Source organism: Canis aureus, chromosome 25, assembly GCF_053574225.1.
Source record: "Canis aureus isolate CA01 chromosome 25, VMU_Caureus_v.1.0, whole genome shotgun sequence".
Taxonomy (NCBI): domain Eukaryota; kingdom Metazoa; phylum Chordata; class Mammalia; order Carnivora; family Canidae; genus Canis; species Canis aureus.
Window position 1 is genome coordinate 31,971,699 of NC_135635.1, and position 12,118 is coordinate 31,983,816.

At 35.3% G+C, this 12,118-nt stretch overlaps 1 protein-coding gene across 3 annotated transcripts in view; it reads right to left on the reverse strand.

The window, feature by feature from the left end:
* PTPRO (protein tyrosine phosphatase receptor type O) overlaps positions 1-12,118 on the reverse strand; it is a 239,816-nt gene that overhangs the window by 139,388 nt on the left and 88,310 nt on the right. The gene's annotated exons all lie outside the window — the stretch shown is intronic.

Here is a 12,118-nt window from a genome sequence, read left to right on the forward strand (position 1 = left end):
ACAAAGACAATCTCTTATATCACCATAACATAGTTATCAAGTTTAGGATATTTAATATTAACACAATCCTATTATGTAAAACTCAGCCCATATTTCAGTTTCACCCATTGTCCCAATACTGTTTTCTATAGGAAGTTATTTTTCATGTCTAGAATCTTATTCAGAATCACACATGCATTTAGTCGTCATATCTTCATAGATTCCATGAATCTGGAACTAGGCACATAGACACCTGGAATAGACTACATTTCCCAGCTTTCCTTGCAGCAAGGTGTGTCATGTGACCAAATTCCATTTAATGTTAGTAAGTTCAATGTAAGTATTGAGAAATTTCCTTAAAATATAAGCAGCATGAGCCCTTCATCTTTTCCTATCCTCTTCTCCACTTTAGTGCTTAGAATGTAGAGTGATGGCTAGAGCTTCATTTTGAACCAAAAATAGGTGGCTCTTCTACTTGCTGAAGACAGCAAGTAGAAAGACGCAAGGTTTCTCGTCTTTGACGTTCTCACCTCGAAATACTCAGAATGTGTTTCAAAATTGAAAATTTTGTTTTAAAAGAAAACAAAAATGAAGAAGGAAAGCAGTTGCATAAAATAAATAAAATTTAACCTTAAAATATTCTGTGTGTGTTTTAATCTTCATAGCAGGAAAATTGCACCATGTAGTTTAAAAGGGTGGGGTAATCCTACACTTTGATAGCAAAATATTTGAAAGCACAAACACACTCTTATCAGAACTTTGGCTCTACTTTCCTTTTATAAGAAATTGAACTGTATAAGTTTCTGTATTTTCAATTTGACTACTAATTATTTTCTATATTGAGTATCAAAATAAGAAAAGAGATTTTACTCCCACAGATGAAAAACAGTACCATGCATGATACATTTTAACTTCCCCTGCCTTTTGTAGACAATGCTGAGCACACAATGAGTATGCTAAGGATCACTATGTTATTTTAAGTATCATGTACCCTTCCAACACAATCATTTGTAGTAATGGCTCTGATCAACTCGTTCTAAAAACAGTGTTGTTGTTGTCTTAAATTTCACATGGTCTTTTGTTAAAGTGCTTGATCTTAAAACTGCTATCCAGAGGAACACTTGCTTTGACAGTAATGACAGAGTCCAATTTTTCTGCCTCCTCTGTCTTGTATAACACAAGAAATCCACCATGCCCAGATTCCATTCTCCGAAACCCTAAATGTCTCTCTCCTATTCAGGGGAGAAGTTTATTGTAAAACAGATTTTTACAGCTATTGTGAGAACTACTCTAGTTACCTTTATTGATAAGCCCAAACCTTCATTTATAAACAGGAATGGATAACCAAGGGCCACCAGAATTTGAGGATAACCAGTATCTTCATGTATAAGGAGAAAGGTGATTAAGCAGAACTATTCCTAGAGGAATCCAGAATAATGCAACAAAAGAGAATTTAAAAAGTCATAGTGGAAGAACCATTCGCTATGAAAAAGGAATAATCTGAGATCAAGAAAAAATTCTTAGAAATTAAAACCATGATAGCTAAAATTTAACACTTTAATGAAAGGTCTAAATAATAGAATTAATTTGGCTGACAACATCTCCAAAACAACACATGAAACAGAAAAATATATAAATTTAGCAGAAAAGTTATGAGAAATAGAGAATAAATTCAGGATATTCAGTATCCATTTTTCCAGAAAATATGAATAGAGAGAATAAAGGAGGAAAAAAAACCCACCAGTTTCATTTTATTCTATTATGCAAACATCTATGATCCCAAAAGACACAGTTAAATTAAGGATAGCTTGTCTGGGGGGTAAAGGTAACACTATATTCAATATACACAATGACTTTAAGAACCAGTTTTCACACACAGTACAAAGTCAAAGAAATAATAAAAAAAATATTTCTCTGAGCTGAAAAAGACTTTAGTTCAAAAAAGTGCTCAAAGTGCCAAAGAATAAAATAATAATAATAATAATAATAATAATAATAACAATAAGTATTCTGTAAAGATGATTAGATTTAGCAAATAAAAATACACACATTTGAGACAGAGAGACCGAGTTTTAATTCATTGTTTACCTGAAATTAAATTAGACTGGGTGTATGGTACCTTGTCTAGCCACCTTAACTCCCAATCTATATACATTCAGATGAAACTCAGGTAAAATCTTTGAACTCCAAGGATGAAACATTTCTAGAAACCAGCACCAAAAGGTGTGGTGAACTCTAATGAATCACCACAAAGTAATGACTCTCACATTGGTATCAGACTTCTCCTCTGAAACACAGGATTCTATGTTTGGAAAGATCTAGAAAGTTGAGACAAAGGATTGGGAGCCTAAAATCTTATACTGGCCAAAGAGTCATTTAAATGTGAGTGTGAATAAAGTACTCTAAAAATAACCAAATTTTTTTTGTAAGAACATCTTAATGATGAAACACTCTAAGCATTTCAATTAAAACCAGGAACTAGAAAATTAAGAATATCATCACCAATAGTTCTCATCATATACATACAAAAATTAAGAATATCATCACCAATAGTTCTCATCATATACATACAAAAGGAGACAATATAATTAAAAAGTGTAAATACAATATAATTAAAAAGTGTAAATACTGTAAATAAGAGGAAGAGATAAAGGTAACAATTTTCATAGGTATGACTAAGAAAAATTCTAAGATAACTAATTAAGAAACTACTAGAACTAAGATAAGAATTTAATACCGTGATTATATACAAGAAAGACATGCAAATATTAATAGTTTTTCAACACATCAGCAGGATCCAATTAGAAATTTTAATGGAATTTGAGATCTCATTAAAAGTGAAAAACAGTGGAGAAAAAAAAAAACTCAGCAATAAGCCTAGCAAATATTGTATAAGACCTTTAAGAAGAAAATAGTAAAACTGCTGTGAAGCATAAGAAAAACTTCAATAAATGGAAAGCCACCATATTCTAGCAAGAAAAAGATAATCATTTTGGTGATGTCAGTTTTCTTCAAAGTAATTTAAAAGTACATTATATGACAAGTCAAAATCCACCCCCTCCAAAAAAAGTTTATAGAATTTAAGAAGCTGATTCTCTATACTTCTTTGGAGGGGTAAATGCATGGGAAGAGTGACAAATATTTTGAAAAAAAAGGAGACCTTAAACATTTATCAGCACCAATGCCATAAAGTTATCATGGTATTATGGTAGTTATCACTAATATGGTATTAGTGAAGGAATGAACAAAATAAAAAATAAAGCAGAATCAAGGAGCTATAAAGAATCCCACATGCATATCAACATCTATTTTAGAATAAATTTAGCATTTCAAATCAACTAGAGAAATAGTACTTAGTACAGCAAATGATGTAGAGGGGAAAAGATTTCTAACTCAAATTGTGCACAAAATAAATTGCAAATCGATCAAATTTTAAAGAAAGCAGTATAGCATAGGCTCAAAACATGGGTTCTGGAACATTTCCTGGACTTACACATAACAAGTTGCATAATGTTTCATGCCGTGGCTCGGCCTCCCTACTTGCAATTTGCGGGTAAAATTATGGACAAAACAACAAAGAAGCAAAATGCTGCAGAAGCACAAGGAAAAATAAAAATGACAAAGGATGGCCATCTGGATTTGTAAAGAGCTTCTGTAAGTCAAAAAGCCAATGGCGGAGAATGATGGGAAAAATAGATGAAAGACATAAAATCAAAGAAAAATGAAAGCCAAGTGGTCCAATCTTATTATAATCTCTAGTAATTGGGAAAACACAAACTTAAACATTAGTGAAATGATTGCAGCTTTAGAAGGAAGCCCCTGATGCCCGAGGGAGGAGAGGGACACCTATCTTGTCTCCCAGATGAGACCAGCTGACCTGTGGAGCCACAATCATATGCAAGGAATGGCGCACAAAGTGGGGCCCTGGCTCCTCTTCACCATTACAACTGGGTTGTCCTGGCTTGGCCGCCATACCCTATACACTCCACACGACTCCTTAACATCTGTTGGTATCTCCTCTGGTGGAAATGCCCTGTTTCTCTACCTTCATCTGGGCATATTCTCTGTATCTTTCAATATTCAGCTCAGATATTTTCCCTTGTGGAATACTTTCCTTGGCTCTCAGAATAGAGTTGCCTCTTCTACACACTCAGTATTTTCTTGTTGTTTATTTAACAACTATGAGTTGATCACTATCCTCTGATTGTTTTATCCTTCTGTGTGCAGATCTCTCCAAAGATTGCAAACTCCTTAAGGACCAAGGCTATTCCTAGTTTATTTATCTGCCCATAATAGAGCCCAGCACCTAGCAGAGACTTAATAATATCATTGTTAATGATGAGTGAATATTTATCTTAAAATACTTCCTTTCTATTTTCATGGGTAATTATAAACTGATTCCACAGTCTTTAACAAATTCATTCCTACTTCAACTGTAATCATATACTGTAAAAAAAGCTAAATGTTAAGTGAAAATAGGATATTTTCACCATCAATCAATGTCACTTTTTTATATTTCCATTCTTATACTCTGGTTTGGAAAAGCCTTTTCAGAAAGAAAAAAAACAAAACAAGACAAAACTACCCTGTCAAATATGTGAATTATGATGTTCTTTAAATATAAAATTTAAAATAGAATGTGCTGTATGTAAATAAATACAGATAGATTTCATATGTTACATCCCATATTCCTGCAATATTTATTTAAGAATGAATAGTTACCACTTAATGTGTCAGAAAAAAATGCCAATAATTGGAAATGCTGTCCAGCAAGTCAGAGGTGTGTCCTTTTGTAGGTTGCCTGTTCTATGAGGCTGTCATATTTTAAAAGGCTAATGAATTCCCTTTTGATGATTAGGCTTCTCTAACTGTGCCCTTAAATTCTCAGTTGGAGGAAGGGTAAAAGTAGAAAGACAGGATGAAACTACAATAAGTTGTCTCCCTGGCATCATCTCTTATCAGTATTCATGGCACTGGCTCTGAGTCATCTAAGTGGGTTAGAGAAGTAATTAGGATATTGACAGGCAGAAGCAAAGGATATGAGTGAACCTATGATTATCCTATTACTTGCCTTTACTGGCATGATGTTGAAAGCAAAGAAGCAACTCTAAAACCAAATAAATCTGAGATGTCATTGTGCATATGTAAAACAAAATAAAACAAAAAAACCCTTTCAGGTCCCCCAAATTATGTTATATATCTGAATGAATCAAAATTTTTGCATTCATCTTAAAGTTTGAGCAAGTAGTAAAATTTGGTTTACACAGAGAATAGCGAATAATTTTTGATTTTCCAAAATTATTTAAGTACTTAGTAATTTCCAGCTCTTCTTTTTACACACTAGTCCAATATTGGTTTACTGTATGTAACCCACCTCAGTTTCCACTTCTACAAGAGATAAAGTATAATTAAATATGGACAATTTTTCCAATCACAAGCTAATTCATATTTAAATGTTTTATTTCTTCCATCATAGCACTTTGCAAAGCATAAACTCAAAAAATGGTTAATGGAAAAAAAATATGGTTAATGGTCTACTATTATAGGATCAATAAATTATAGCAAATCTAGGAGACTTCAAGAGCATCTAGTCCAGCCATCTTATTTCAGATAAGCAGAATCAGAGGCCTTGGAAAAAAGAGGGATTTACCCGAGGTTCACAGCAATTAGAGAGAAGTAGGTCAGGAGCTCTGCTCTCCTGTGTCCCAGCCAGGGGCACTTTCCACCAAGTGACCCCTCTTCCACCCACTCTTTGCTTCGATTTCTTTAAAATAATCCTCTCCCTGAATGTGAATCCTCTACCTTAAAAAGTTAAGCAAACAAAAAATAAATTCCCTTTGCATTTCAGTATGATCATAACCTTTTAGAATTTAGGGAGAGAGGTTGTACAATAGGATACACAAATCAATAGACGGTAATTATCTCATTATTACATGGAGGAGAAATGTTCTTTGGTTTTATGCAACACGGGATTTATATCTTTAATCCATACCTTCTGCTAACACAGTGGCAATCTTTGAGCCACCTTCGATTAATCACTAAATATTTACCCTCTTTTAAATATTTAATATCTTATTGCCCAGTTTCTCATTTACTATAACAAACATTTCTTACATCTTTTATTGACATGACTGAGAAATATGCAAAGGATGTTGGAATTAGCCACTAATGAGATGCACCCCAAAGCCTGCGCCCAGGTCCCCATGCTGTCACTTTGTAACCATGTGGTTTAGGCAAGTCACCCAATCTTTCTAAGCCCTGTTTTCCTTCCTGAAAAAAATTAGAATGCTTTGATTTGGAGGAATGGAAAAAATGTTTTTAGTCTGAGCCTTATTCCATGGCCATTTTCTTAGGTGAAACATGCCAAATATTGACAGTGTAACTTAGTTCAACCTAATGTATAAAATAGTTGGATCATAGTAGACACTCAATTATAGCTAATACAATTAGTATAATTCTTTTTCAAGGTATTCTTTTTACTATTTCATTCATTATAAAGCCATATTTGCACCAACCCATCACCTTAATAGTTATGTGGTGGGTACCATATGTAAGTTGTTGATTGCCTCAAATGCCTTAAAAAAACAATTAGTTTTTTTTTTTTTAAGTGAAAATCAATTTCATGTGGTGGTAATTTCTTTTTCTTTCTTTCTTTTTTTTTTCCTCTTTGCAATCATGTTAAACAGAAGTGAGAATGAATGACAACCCAAAAGTATTTTAATTCTTGATTTGGCAATATCCAAATCCTGCTCCCCGGGGTAAGTTATTTTGGAATTGCTGCAAAGATTTGTTTAGCAATTCTGCAACACAGAAAGTATCTTAAATTGAATCATTCTTTTTTTTTCCTTAAATGGAAAGCTTCACATTTATTTCATTGTTTTCTTATAGCCAGATAGTAATTATACAAACCAAAATTAAAAAAAAAAATTGTCCTGAATCAGGTAGGGTCCTAAATATATCATGTACTCTCAACAATCCCATGAGGTAGGTGCTAATACTGCTCCACTTCAAAAATGAACTGAGGCACAAAGGGTGTAGGAGTGCTGATAATACTGACTCCCTCTTTGGCCTTCCATCTTGTTCACGTCTGTATGATGACTTCCCTCAGAGTTATGCCTTCCAGGCCTCTTGGAGGTTAATGTATGTCCTGTGCAGAATTTAGGAAGGCTTGTTCTGGTCTTTTTAAAAGTTGTTTAGATAATTAGTAGAGATAACATAGTTTCTCCAGCCACCTTCCTGGCACACAGGTGGCCCCACAGCTCTCTTAAGTGGTAGACGCTTTGACCTCACCATGGTGCCCTCTGCACATCTCTCAGGGCTATAAAATCTGTGGACTGAGGTCTGGACTTTATGGAGAAGAGCTACTCAGCATTGTTATCTGCCGAATTCCCTGTCAGTAATACCCTAAATAAAACTGTGTAAACTGTGTGGGGTGGCCTGCTTAATTTTCTGCTCTCAAAGTGCCTATCATCAGTTTGGATGATACTTTACTGACCCTCCTCCATCTTCTGACAGAGAGTGACTTGCCAAGATTACTGAATTAGTAGAGCCTAAGCTAGAATTTGACCTGAGGCAATCTGATATTTGAACTTTGCATACTCTTTTGCTTGACACTAGATATCACAAAGCTTTAAATATAGTAGTCCTTCTATAATAATAAATAATAAAAATTATTGGAAGGGGGAACAGATACAATTCCAGAATAAACACTTTGACACCATGGTGATACAGAATAGCACACTCTTTTTTTTTTTTTTTTTTTAAGATTTATTTATTTATTCAGTCAGAGAGAGCAAGAGAGACACGGGCAGAGGGAGAAGCAGGCTCCATGCAGGAAGCCTGATGTGGGGACTCGATCCCAGTTCTCCAGGATCACACCCCGGGCTGCAGGCGGCGCTAAACCGCTGCGCCACCAGGGCTGCCCTACTCTTGTTTTTGTTTTCTTCCTCCCTGCCTGGCCCAAGCTTTGAAACAACTTACCTTCCTATACAAAGGCTTTTTGAATCTTCTCTCTTGGTTCTTACTGTTCATCAGACACTAACTGTACTTGTATCTTTTAATGTCGACTGTCTTACATTGCTATATGACCCACTTTTCTCCTTTATTTCTATCCTTCCTCCTATCCTTCCTTCTTTCCCTTTTTTTTAAAAAAAGTACATTTATTGAGCTCCTCCCACATTCTAGTCAGTGAGCTAGGTGAATCAAACAGAACCACTGTTCTCAAAGATTCAGAGCCTAGATGGAAAGACAGGAAAATAAATAAGTTCAATGAAAGATTGTAGGTACTACCAAGATGTATATGGAAGATAGGAGTATAAAGGGTAATATAGTTCTGTTTAAGAAGTCTTCATTTTTTAGAGAAGCGTTTGAAGGTAAACTGATATGATGTCTGGAAACTTGCTTTGGCATACTCCATGAACAATATTTAGACAAAAGAGGAGTAAGTAAATGAAATAATAATGGCAAGCTTTGGATAATTGCTAAAACTGGATACTCAATCTGTGTGCAATTGTTATATAATTGTCTCCAATTCTGTATATATTTTAAATTTATCTTAAAAATGTTTAAAAATACATCATCAGCATAATTAACATTTATTGAATACTTACTAAGTGCAAGGTACTAAGTGCTTTTCCTGTACAAACTTTTTCAACTCTCACAACTACCCTGTGAAGTAGAAGTTATTATTCTATGTGTTTCATAGGTGAGGAAACTGACAGTGGTTTACTAAGTTGCCTAGGTTCGCAGAACTGGTGAATAGTGGAGCTGGGAGATCTCTCCATGTTCTATAATATCTCAGCATATGGTAACTATTATACTATATAATTATAATTATTTAGCATTTTTAGGCACTGTGATAAATACTTGATCTCTGAAAAAATATAAATACTTAAGTCTCAAGGGTCTTTATTATGGTGGCATGAATTGGTCAGAAAATGTAGTAAAATGGGCAGGAAGTGATGCCTGAGTTGAGTATCTATAACTGAAAGGCTATCTCTTAGGATGGAAAGAACGTGATCCTATTCCAGGCAGTGGAGGATCCTAGCTCCACAAAGCTATGATGGTTCAGACACTGGTGCCTGCAGTGGAGGAGAATTAAGTGTGAAGTGAGTGGTACAAGAGTTGGGTAAGGTTGGAGAACCAGGCAGAAATGGGGTCTGGAGGTTCTCATGACATGGTAGGCAACTGCAGCACCATTCCAAAAGTTATGAAAGAGATATTATCAAGTTATAAATAAGAAAGTGACAGTATCAGACTTAGTTTTGTAAAAGTCAACTATGGGGCCCTGAGGGGTGTCAATCAGAAGGGACATGTCCAATATGTAACTGACTCAAATGGTTTGTTTAATGGATGCTTTGAATGCATTAAGGGCATTAAATAAATGTGGTGCACCAAGTCATTTTCTTACTATAGTCAGTTTTTTTTTTTAATTAAATAGAAAAAAATTCCCATAGGTCAATCTTTGTGGTCACTACTCTTTATTCTGTGGCTTAGACGGCTTGAAGTTCATCCTAACTATTAAAAACCTGATTTTGCTTTAGCTTCAGTTAAGTATGTGGTTACATTTCTCATGTGTAATAAAAATATTTATTTCCAGGGATCCTGAAAAGGGAGGAAAGCAATCTAAACTGCTTCATCACCTGGCATGTACTCTTTTCTGACAGTTTATAGATGCTATTTTTAATAGGGAGCTTTACTACCACATTGACCTTTCTCTAAAACTCCTGGGTCTGAAAAAATTATATCACATCAATTAGCCTCCCTGGAGCATCTTAAAATGATAAATTACTTGTTGGCATGAATGAAGGAAGTTTTTCCTAGAAGCAAAGGAATATCTGCTAAAAAAATCATAGCTGATCTGTGCTTATTTGGTCTATGCCTTGAACTCACCTTTCTTCTTTCAAAACTGCATCTATTTTGGTCTTCTGGGTACTCTAGCTCAAAAGTCTGATTTAATATGCATTAGTAATGTTCTAAGTTTTACATCGTAGAAAATGTACCATCTGCCATGCAAGATTTTACTCTTGAAGCTTCCAAAAGTATCACATTTTTTCTAGTTTTATTGAAATATTTAAGATTTTTGTGTGTGTCTAATGTGACTGGGCCCCACAATCACGTCTGCTGAAGACCCTTTATGCAAGACTAACCATATCTACACCAAACTTCTGTACCTCAGGAAGCTCTTAAGACAAGCCATAAAAAAGAAAACAACAAGAATTACAGGAGTTGAACTGAGTAGTTCATTCATCCAACAGAGCTTTATTGAAGGCCATATCTGGGCCAAGTACTGGGAATCTACCAGTGAACACAATAGAGTCATGTAGAAGTTAATCTACATTAGCAATGAATTTATGGTATAACATGAAAAACATGGACTGATTAAACATGTGCACATTTAGCAAGTAGAGGGGTCCTCAGCATTTATTTTCTTTGCCTGTGCTACTCAGTGTTCTTGTCCACAAGGAGGACCATGAGCCTGACCTGAATGGAAGTCAGCACACAGCTGCCTTCACTGAAAGTCTTTCTAGGAAGAAAATAGCTGAAATGAACAGTGTGCCTAGTGATGTAGGTAATTTACATTCTGGCACAAGCTGCTTATCTCATCATGCACATTCTCCCAAGGTCCTCATCTTGCTGCGGACTAGGGAGAAATAAGTCACAGATGGTCAGTCAGTCTTCTCATTTTACTTTGGATTGGATTGCTCTAGACTATATTCCTGCTTTGTTGAGTTACCAACTGTAGACTCAGTTCACAAAGGCTGTAATTTGAGTGCATGTTTAAGGAAAAACTAAATCTTAGGTCCTGAAGAATTCCAGTTCAGAGGGAGATTTGGGGGGGAGAGGACAACGCAGATACAAATGAGAATGTAGAATAGACCAATGTTCCTGTCCTTCCAATACATTCCTTTAATTGCTCTGGTTAAGATTCCACCATCAGTTCCTTTATGAGAAGAAATTGTAGGATGATCAGTACTTACTATGTACTCATTAAAGTAGCTTCTCAAACCTATGTGCATACAATCTCTTGGGGAACTAGTTAAGAATATAATTCTTATTTAATAAGTCTGGGGTAAGCCTTAGTTTCTACATTTTTGACAAGCTTCCAGACAACTCCAATGCTGTTGGGACAGTGGGTCACATTGAGTAGGAAGTCTTGGTGTTTGCAGTATTTAGAGTTCATTGCACAATCATTACAGAAACCTGGACTTAGTCATTCTCAGTGTATTCTTTTGCTGTTTTTATACAGACATGAATGAAAGATCCTTTATCTCATATTCGAGTGTTATTAAAAACTTGTAAGTAATGTGCATGGAATTCACTCATTTCTTTTTTTTAATATCTATATATGCATAGGTATTGTTAATTAGTTTTTTAACCTATACTTGCTACCTTTGTATATAGTTGTCTGTGTAGGAATAAAGGATCTGACCATTTCCAGAAAGTTGTTCAGATAGTTCCAGAAAGCATGGGAATCTAGAGTCCTGTGGCTCTCAGGAAGGTACAAATAGGGCTGGGGTAAATAATAAATAAGAGAAACTTTCAAGGGCAGCCCGGGTGGCTCAGCAGTTTAGCGCGCCTTCAGCCCGGGGTGTGATCCTGGAGACCTGGGATCGAGTCCCACATCAGGCTCCCTGCATGGAGCCTGCTTCTCCCTCTGCTTGTGTCTCTGCCTCTCTCTCTCTCTCTGTATCTCTCATGAATAAATAAATTAAAAAAAATCTTAAAAAAAAAAAGAGAAACTTTCAATTATATCCAATCTGTATAAGTTCCTGTAGAGACAGGGAATTAATATAAAATTTGTATCCAAGCCACTTTTCCACTTCTCCTCATATGGTGTATTGATTTTCTATTACTATTTGTCTCTGGTCAACCACTGAAACAAGGTCAAATTCATAAAGGAAATGAAGATAAAGCTAGGGAGCTCAAGTGTTGTTCACAACTTGGAGAAAAATCTGCACAACCCCACTTAGTCACGGTAAAGAGTATGTCAGTTGCCAAGAAAAGAGGAAGTGGTAAAACCCCTGCCAGGATATAAAAAAACCCACTAATTTCCTAACAGAGGGCTGTCAATAAGGATCTGGGAAATTGGATTAGCAGAGAAGAGCCGAGATTTAGCTTGACCATTAATCATGGCATG